This window comes from Bidens hawaiensis, unplaced genomic scaffold (genome assembly GCF_021521415.1).
Source record: "Bidens hawaiensis isolate Kalapana, Puna unplaced genomic scaffold, B.hawaiensis_p1.1 tig00000978_1, whole genome shotgun sequence".
NCBI lineage: Eukaryota > Viridiplantae > Streptophyta > Magnoliopsida > Asterales > Asteraceae > Bidens > Bidens hawaiensis.
This window is the reverse complement of record NW_027491058.1, coordinates 1,866,742-1,876,498: the sequence shown is the minus strand read 5'-3', so window position 1 is coordinate 1,876,498 and position 9,757 is coordinate 1,866,742. Positions and strand designations below refer to the sequence as shown.

General features: G+C 34.9%; 1 pseudogene across 1 annotated transcript; it reads left to right on the top strand.

Moving 5' to 3' along the window:
- The first annotated feature begins 880 nt into the window (after positions 1-880).
- Positions 881-9,293, top strand: LOC143550334 (two-component response regulator-like APRR3; annotated as a pseudogene). The gene is made up of 9 exons (XR_013138308.1): positions 881-948; positions 2,203-2,666; positions 3,669-3,830; positions 3,939-4,072; positions 4,301-4,465; positions 6,604-6,703; positions 6,872-7,217; positions 7,779-8,517; positions 8,889-9,293. The product of XR_013138308.1 is annotated as a two-component response regulator-like APRR3 (transcript).
- Positions 9,294-9,757: the final 464 nt, after the last annotated feature.

Here is a 9,757-nt window from a genome sequence, read left to right as displayed (position 1 = left end):
TTTAGCACGCTCATCTAGTATTTATTGATTTATCACTAACAAAACGAAGATATTTTCCGACTTAAATTTGTAAAATTACACTTCACTTGAAAATCCAAAAACAACATATATACAAAATAAATTATATTCGTTAAACTGGTAACTATAAACATACAAAGAACTCCCGAATATTTTACTAGTAAACTTACTAAACATCTTAAATAACCATCATCGTTAAAATAATAATAATAATAATAAAAGTTGATTAAGTTCATTGGTTATACATGTTGAACGTTTTATAAACAATTTTAAAATTTCTGTTTATTTGACGTTTTTGTGAAACTCAAATATCTCAAACACAGTGGTTGAAAAACTCTCTTCTAGTCATTTAATTTCTTGGTTTACACCTAGCTAGTAGCTTGCTAGTTGATGTCTGGTAATAAAATAAATACTGTTTTGACCTTTAATTACAAACGTCAATACCGTTACATCCCGCTAGAACGAGGGGCATATCCGTAATAAAAGCCACACGGTTTCCAGCTAAACAAACGGAAAAGGTTATCCTTCCGTCAGTTCGGCGGGCCTCACAAACATCTAAAAAGCAGCAAGAACCTTTAACTCGTTTCACATTGCGCCACGTGTCCACAGAAATCGGATCTAAAATGATCCGCAATCCGCCCCAAAACACCTCTCAGTCCGACGTGTCACGTGACGTGTGTCGTTCTCCTCCGTCGATCGACCAGGTCACCAGACCGAATATAATATCTTCTTCTGTAACCAATCTGTGAGCCAGTAGATTGGAAACTCGCTTTACTTTTCAACAAGACGTAACAAAGCTTATATATATCGTCTTCATATGAGATGAGTTATTCAGAATTGACTTGAATTTGAATTTGAACCTTTGTGAGAATTGAAGTCGATTTGACCTGATTTTCAGCAACTCAGCTTTCACTCTCTCCGGTATCAACGGTAATTGTTGTTACGGACGATTTATTAGGGTTTATGGTGGATCAGTGGTTGGTTTCAGAAACTCTTTAGTGCTCCAATTGTGAGTCTGTAACTGTTTTTTATATAAAATATATTGGATTCATGATGAATTTTGGATGAGAATTAGGGTTTTGATACTCCGAAATCGATTCATGTTGAGGAAGTGGTGAATGAGTGATTTCAGAAAGTGTTTTGTGTTTCTGTTGTTAGTCTGTAGCTGTTTTTCTTTTGAAAAATAATTGTTTTTTTTTTGGATTTCATGATGAAATTGAGATGAGAATTAGGGCTTGTTCTAGAGGTGTGGTTTGATTTGCAAGTAGTGTTGATTTTCATTGGTTAAAAGTATCATGGAAGCTTAAAACTGTCTTCTGATGCTTGATTTTACTCTTATTTTCTTCTTATTTCTGAAAAAAATGTTTTTTTCTGTAGATTGAAACGTATGAGAAATCGTGTTTTTACGTCGAAATTGTTCTGTATTGTGTGGTTTAGACATTTTCTTTCTAAACTTAAATGACCATTTCTTTGGAGATTTTGTTTCTATTTTGAGAAAGTGTTTCGTGTTTCTGTCTATAGATGTTGTTTCGAATAATTTATTTTATTTTATTTTATTTTTTTTATTTTAAAAGCTGGTCTGTTTTTTTTTAAAGTTTGATGGTGAATTTTTATGAATCTCAGATGAGGATTAAGGCTTGTTCTAGAGTGTTTTGGTTTTTTTTTGCAAGTAATATTGGTTTAATTGTTTTCGAGTGTCATGAAGGCTAAAACACTATGTTCCTAGGCTTGATTTACTTGGAATTTTTTCTTACTTTAAGAAAAATGGTTTTCTGTAGAGTGAGATGTGTGTGAAATTGTGACTATTAACAATCTGGTGATTGTTGAGCTGGATTGTTTGATCCAGGCATTTTCTTAATTATTTAGTTGCTTAAAGTATCATCTAAATTCTTAAAAGTATCAATTAAATTCTTGAAGTATCATCTAAATTTAAAATAACCATTTCTGTAGAGATTTTGTTTTATTTTGAGAAAGAACAAACTTTGCTTCAAGATAGTTCTTTTTATGTAGTTTAATGATGAAACCTGTATGTATTTGTTACGGATTAATGGTATCGAAGGTGGGAGATCTTACGATTACTATGATGAACTAAAACGAAAATCTGCAATAACAGTCAACTTGTGACAAATTACTTGTCTTTCATTTTGTTATATGCTTTCTTATTTGATTATGTGTTTTGTGCAGGATTATTTGTAGAGTTTCACAAAAAGGCTTTACTGCTTGGAGAAAAACATTATGTGCCACTTTTCAACCAAAAAAGAACTCGTTTTAATTTCTCAAACTTTATTTGACTATTGTTGATGAGGAGAGTTGGGGTGATCACAAATGTTCCGGCAACTAAAGGGTTGGCAGAATGAACCACCATAACCCGGTTGACTTGAAGGAAGGGAGAAATGGGCCTCCGTTTGACGGGCGATGGATGTCTGAAGAAGACGAGTTAAGAATTATTGAAGATGTGAATACTATTAGGCCCAATCAGTTGGGCCAGGCCCATGCTTCTTTGCATAGGCAAGATCAACAATCTCACGGGCCCGTGGTTCAATGGGAGAGCTTTCTGCCCGTTAGGTCTCTCAAAGTTCTTCTAGTTGAAAGTGATGATTCGACTCGTCATGTTGTTAGCGCTCTCCTCCGTAATTGCAGCTATGAAGGTTTATATAACTATTATTTAACTTTTGGAACATATAACATGTATAATAAATGATAAACCTATTATAGTGTTGATGCAAATGTTATTTTTCATGTAAATTTACTCAAATTAACCCATCACATGCTATATATGTATTTTTATCCCCATAGTTACTTTGACTTGAGCTATATGACCACAAAACTCATCCTAGTAGTTACTCAAGTCTTTCCATTTGTGGCAAATACCCTTAATCAGATACATATACTATTCAAATAGATTTAATGATTTTTCAGTTAAAGATTTCATATGCTGCCCTCTTTCAATATGTTTTAACACCCATACCCTAACCCCAACAACCCCCCCCCAAAAAAAAAAAAAAAAAAACCACAAGTCATCCACTGCCATTTGACTTATTGCGCAGTCATTTTATCGTCAAAACTCATACTTATTATGTGAAAGTAACAATTCTGGAAAAAAACTTCATATTTACTAAACCTTATGGTTGTTTGTTATTGATATGGGTATGTGCTATGTTGATGCTAAGTCTTGATTATTAAGATAATAAGGATTTGGTGGTGTCTTTATATGTGTGTGTGTGTGTTTGTAATTGAATTCATACAAGTCTGAAATGAAACAATATGAAGAAAAATCATCTCATAACGGAACATACATCAGCAAAAGTATTATCTTGCTTTTGCTTTTACATTTTTTTGTTCATGTTAGCCTAATTATAGAGGAAAACGAATTTGTTGTGTTGTTTCGCATCAATTATAATTCTGTCATGTATGCAACTTTAGCCCATACATTTATAGCTCCTAGATTTAATTTTATAAGTCATATTCTCTTCCCACTTTATCTAAAAAGAACCATATTCCCCATTGTTGGTATATTCTGTAGGTAGACTTTATTCAAGAAAATAAGCATGTTTTATATATTCTATACATGTTACTAGCTTTCTTGACTAATTAGTTACTACTCTTTGTTTCTTCATTTTGATTAACGAAATGTTGATTATTTATGACAGTTACGGCTGTAGCAAATGGTCTAGAAGCATGGAAACTGTTGACCGATCTAAACAAGAAAATCGATCTTGTGTTAACCGAGGTAGTAATGCCATATCTATCGGGTATTGGTCTGTTATCCAAGATAATGAACCATGTTACTCGCAAGAATATCCCAGTGATAAGTGAGTGTATCTTTCCAACTCTCCTCAAAATACTTCCAATATTATGAAATTTATTTTTGTAAGGTTCTCATACATTGAAATGTTGTACTTAATGAGTTTTACGTGCAGTGATGTCATCCGATGACTCAATGGGTATAGTCTTTAATTGTTTATCCAAAGGTGCAGTTGACTTTTTAGTCAAACCTATTCGAAAGAATGAGCTAAAAAACCTCTGGCAGCATGTGTGGAGGAAATGTCACAGTGTGAGTTGATTTGGTTGTATTATGGTTTATGTATCATTAAAATTGGACCAGTTTTGGACTTCGGCTTCAGGTGTGTTCTGATTTCGTATGTTAAGTTATTGTGGAGTGGAGTGTACTGGATTTGAGCTTCAATATGCTCATCTGTCCATAACAAATTTGAAAACAAAATTCACTAATAATCTAAAAAAGTGCCTTTTGTTTTGCTTTAATGTGTTGTGTTTTAATCAGTCAAGCGGTAGTGGTAGTGGAAGTGGGAGTGAAAGCGGTATACGGGATCATAAATCTACCAAATCAAGAAGCATTGAGGAGTCTGAAGGTGACAGTGAAAACAGGAATGAAGATGACATAGAGTTGAATGCTAAGGGTGGGAGCGATAATGGAAGTGGAACTCAGGTAACTTTTAAGTTTCTTGATTGAAAAATGGGCTATTTATTTTCAAGTTTTAGTCTTTTTATAATGCTAAAGGTGTCTTGTCATAAGAGTCAAATTGGCTGGGTTGGGTTGGCGTGCAAACTCTTTGCTCTCCATTTTCTAAAAGATTTTGAAAATAACTAATGTATTCGTTATGACTGGAAAAAGTATAGGTGGCAATCATGACCAATATTTCAAATAATGGGTTGATTTGGGCAAAATTAAATTTTATATGGATTCATTTTGGGTGATCCCAAATCAGTGAAGGGGTCAATTTGGATCCTACTTAAATTAGTCAACGGTAAACATGTAACTATTATAAAACTTGTTAACTTAAAAGGGTTTAAATTGGTTAACACCAATCATGAACAAAAGGGTCCAAATTGGTTATAAAACATGTTAACTTAAAACGGTCCGAATTGATTAGTATCACCCATGACCACCAAAAAGGGTCCAAAGTGGTTATTAAACCTGTTAAATTAAAAAGGGTTCAAATTGGTTAGCACTGCCGCCGCTCTACCACCATTGCCGCCGCCACCACCTCCACCTCTACCTTTGTCTACGCCGCTTCCACCATTGGTTAACACCACCTTGTAGTCGTCCCCACAACCATTGTCGTCACTAGGGCCATAAGAAAATATAGCACATGAACCTGTTTTGTTATTTTTTTTTCTTAAACGACTAACTTGAACCCGACTCCATTTTGGCCAGAACCCGAACCAAATTGATGTTTTTTTCTAAAACAAGCTTTATTGACCCAAAAACATTTTGCCAAGAACCCATATTGATCCAAACCTGTTTTGACCCAAACTCATTTTTGCTAAGAACCCATATTGACTCGAACCTGATTTGATCCATGACCCTAACCAGCCCGATCCGCCCAGTTTGCCAGATCTAGAAAATATATATAGGGGTGGGATCCCGTACAAATAAAATTAACATACAAATAACTAGAGTAATTAAAGTTTTGAACTAGAGTAATTATGTGATAAAAAATAATATAGTGTAATAATAATTACTCTAGTTATTTGTACACTTCTCACGATAAAAGTCATTTGTATTTGATCCAAACCCTATATATATATATATATACACATATATATATATACCATAGTAATTCAACTCTTTAAAAAAAGATCTAGGTGGTTTGATCTGTTTCCTTTTTTTGATGTTTTTTTGGAACAACCCTTTGTTACCTGAAATCATTTTGCTTAGAATCCATATTGACCCGACCCCGTTATGACCTGTGACTGATCAACCCACCCAGTTTGCCAGGCCTAGAGAAAACAATATATTTACCATAGTAATATAAATCTTTGAAAAGAAGATTTTGGTGGTTTGATCTGTTTCCCTTTCAACTAATTTTTTTATTCGAACAATTTGAGATAAAACACAACCCAAATTGACCCATGTACTTATTGACTGATAAGGACCCGTAGAGAGGGTTAATCTCCAAGAACATATATGAAGAAGACTACTTCTTACAAATATCAGAAGTAAACAAATGAAAAATATGAAACATAAAGAAACTGAAAACCCCACTAACTAGGAAAATATCCAACTAAGATAATGGAAATAACTTGCAGGAAGCTTGTAAACGTGCAAGTGGGTTAGTGAAATAATATGCATGGAAAGTGGTGACTAGTATCATTGACCACCTCTAGTTTCTTTCTTATGAACTATGTTGCTGGTAATTCCGGACCGTGTTCACAAGTCGGCGAAGGCGAATATGGGGGGCCAAAATTGACAAGCTGGTGAAAGTTGGTTAAGTATCGAAGTTAGACTACAACAAGTCGATTTAGTCATATCTTAGTGATTAGTTACAATTCGTATTTCAGTATAATGAATTTAGGTTAGCTTATATTAATCGACTTATGGTTTAAATTGTAATTAAGTTTTTGAGTTATATTTTCTTCGTTATCAATAAAGACTTTGGGAGTTATCCGAGTTCTGTTTGTGTTCATACCATTTTGGGACTTGATATTTATCATGTGAAGTACCTCAAATGCTGCTTCATACGTAAATTTTTGCTTATTTTGTATGAAGTTATTTTGTATAAAGCAGAAATCCAAGTAGATAAAATTTTCACTTAAGCACACTGTTTTATTTGTGTTATTTAGAGTTGTTGGCCAAAGAAGGTTGTAGAAGTTGACAGCTCCCAAACAAATCCTCATGATATCACTTCTGCTCTAGTTGCAAGGCCTGATACATCTAAAATAGGTAATACATTGGTATTGATATAATTTTGAAGTCGATTACAAAAAGACAGATGTATTGTACGCCATTTGTTGGTTTAACAATGTACAATAACTTTAGCTTGTCTAAAGTACACCGATCTTCATTTTCCAATTAAACTATTTTGTAAATAGTTCTGGTTTGCTATTGTAGAAATTATAGAAATGGGAAGGGACTTGGAGATTGGAGTCCCTAAAAGTTCTAGCTTTGAAGTTGAAGACACAAACAAAAAGATGGACAAGAAAGTTGGTGATAAGATTGATGCCAGTTTGCAACTTGGCTGTGAAACCGGTGCATCAAGGACCAAACCTCTTAAAGCACATCAGGAAACTTTAAATGCAAACAGCTTGCTTAAAAACATTAATATTGAAGTTAATTATTCGAAGGAATCACATGCTCTTGAGCTCAGTTTGAAGAGACCAAGAGACGTGGAGGATGCTGATGTCAACGCCCAAGAACGAAACGTCTTACGGCAGTCCGGTCATTCAGCCTTTTCAAGGTATGCTGTGTGTATAGATGGAAAATATATTTTGGGCAGGTGGGTAAGTGAGTAAAACCAGGTTCGGGTTAAAATGGCTGTTTTTGTATGAGTCAAAGCAGTTTGGGTTGGGTTGACATGCAAACAGTTTTTTGCTCAAGAACGTTGATTTACTTTTATTAGTTAGTTATATTTTTAAATGATTGCTAAACTGTATTACTACCCCTTTTAGAGTTGGTAAAAAACCAATTATACAAGAGACTGAGACAAAGGTAAAACCAAAGTTAAATATGAGTGAAAAAAATGGTGATGTCATGTATCAATTTTTGATGGATTAGGTTGATTCTAGGCTAAAAATCATCAAATTGTTGCAGCCCTAAATAATCCTATAATCAGAGGCAAAAATCCATTTATCCAAACTTTAAAGATTAATTGTTGCGGCTTCATATCATAATAATCATCTGCAAAAACAAATTCACCCCTAGATTGGTTGTATTTTAGTTGATGCTTCTAATTGTTTCTTTGAAGACTATTTTTGTTTTTGTTTTCTAACCTTTTGTGTTCTAATGCTCATTGTTGCAGGTACAACACTGTATCAAATGTTAACCAGACTCCAACTGGGAATGTGGACAGTTGCTCATCCCCTGATATAAGCTCAGAAGAAGCAGCAAAACCAAACAACATACTATCCAACTCCAATGGGACCCCCAATCACCGCTCAAACGGGAGTGACGATTTGGGGTCCACCACCAACAACGCCTTCACAACCAAACCAGATGACAAACCACCTCCCAACAACTCCACCATTGTTGTCCACAACCACCACACTTCCACCCTGCAACCACTCATCCCATCTGCTAACAAAGACGACCCAGTCAAAACCACCGTCGCACAACCAAAGGCATCCGTCCAGCAACAGGTTCAAGTCCGCCACCACCACCATCACTATCACCATGTCCATAAACTACAGCAGCAGAAAGTGTCGGACCCTGATGACGGATCTTTAAGAAACATGGAGTCTAACATCTTGACTGCTTCGACAGAAGGAAATGCTGCTAATTATGGTAGTGGATTAGGAAGTAATAATAAGAGTAATGGTGAAAATGGTGGCAGTTGGCAAAAGGGTAACGGTTCGGTTCCAGTAATTGAAGGCGGGAATATTGAAAATGGGAATAGTGGACCTATAGTATTTAATGGTGGTGATGGAAATGTAAGTGCAAGTGGTGTGGATCGAGAACGAGAACAAGAACGTTTAGCTCAGCGTGAGGCTGCCTTAAATAAGTTCCGCCAGAAGAGAAAAGAAAGATGTTTTGAGAAAAAGGTATTCACTTCTTTCCATAATCATAAATTCATAATCAAACAATCAAATGTAATATAACGGGCCCTAGTGTTTGGCATATTTTTTATTAAATATGAAATCAATAAAAAAAATGAATAAAAATAACTATTTTTGTGAAAAAAAGGGAAAGATATTGTGACAACAATTTTGTCTATTTTCACTTGTTGACCTATCTTAGGTGGACCATTTTGATCTGTTGACTAAGTTAAGGCGACTCAAATGAACCCATATACAATTTAGTTATATTTGAACGATGGGTCGTGATTGGCGTCTATAGTAATCAGGTTATTTTCATTTTACATCATTTTTCTTGTTGCCAGTATTCAAAACTAATAATATGGTGATTTATGAAGGTGCGATACCAGAGCAGGAAGAAGCTAGCAGAACAGAGACCACGCATTCGTGGGCAATTTGTTAGACATGGAGCTAAAGGCGTCAACAATGAGGATACGGATTTATAACAGTTGACATGGACTTTGTTTTTGATATCCAATAAATAAAATTAGTGGTCGTCTAGATATGAAGGGTACATTTCAAGATGCGTAGGGATGCAATCGAATCTTCAATTAAACATAGTCAGTCCCCCCGTTTCTAGCAGTAAGTTTTTTTTCTCTCCAAAATAATGTTTTCGTGGTTTGCTTAGATTTCCTTTGATTCTGGAAAGCTTTCTTCTAGAGAAGCTTTCTATGCAATATGTTGCTTTTATGTCCGTCGTGAACTTGTGTCCAACTTTATCTTTCTATTCAAGTTGCTTTCATCATTACCTGTTTCTCAACTTTTTACTTTGTGTTTGGTGCAATGTTTAAGACACCCATTACAGGTTATTCAGGTGAGTGAGAAACCAAATCAATATTCTAAAAAATGTTTGAATCGTGAGCAGCTTGGGTACCATTTTGGCGTGGTTGAGTTGTTGATCAAATATATTACTGTTATTATATTATGTGGATTGTTTCACGTGCATTAACATAGGTGTCGTGATATGATTATCTGTAAATAATATGGATGGTGTTCTATATACGGGTCTGATTTGGGCCCACACGCTTCATTACCCTCTAAACCACAACATTATATGAGGTATGTAATTTAAATACTGTATGCCTGTATGGTAACGGTATTGACTAATTTGGATCAACTCTAACTTGATCGTTGGAGGCTTCTCCTGGGACTTCGGTCCTAGGGTTGCTCTGACGATCCTTCATTTTTGTAGCAGATTATATACGCG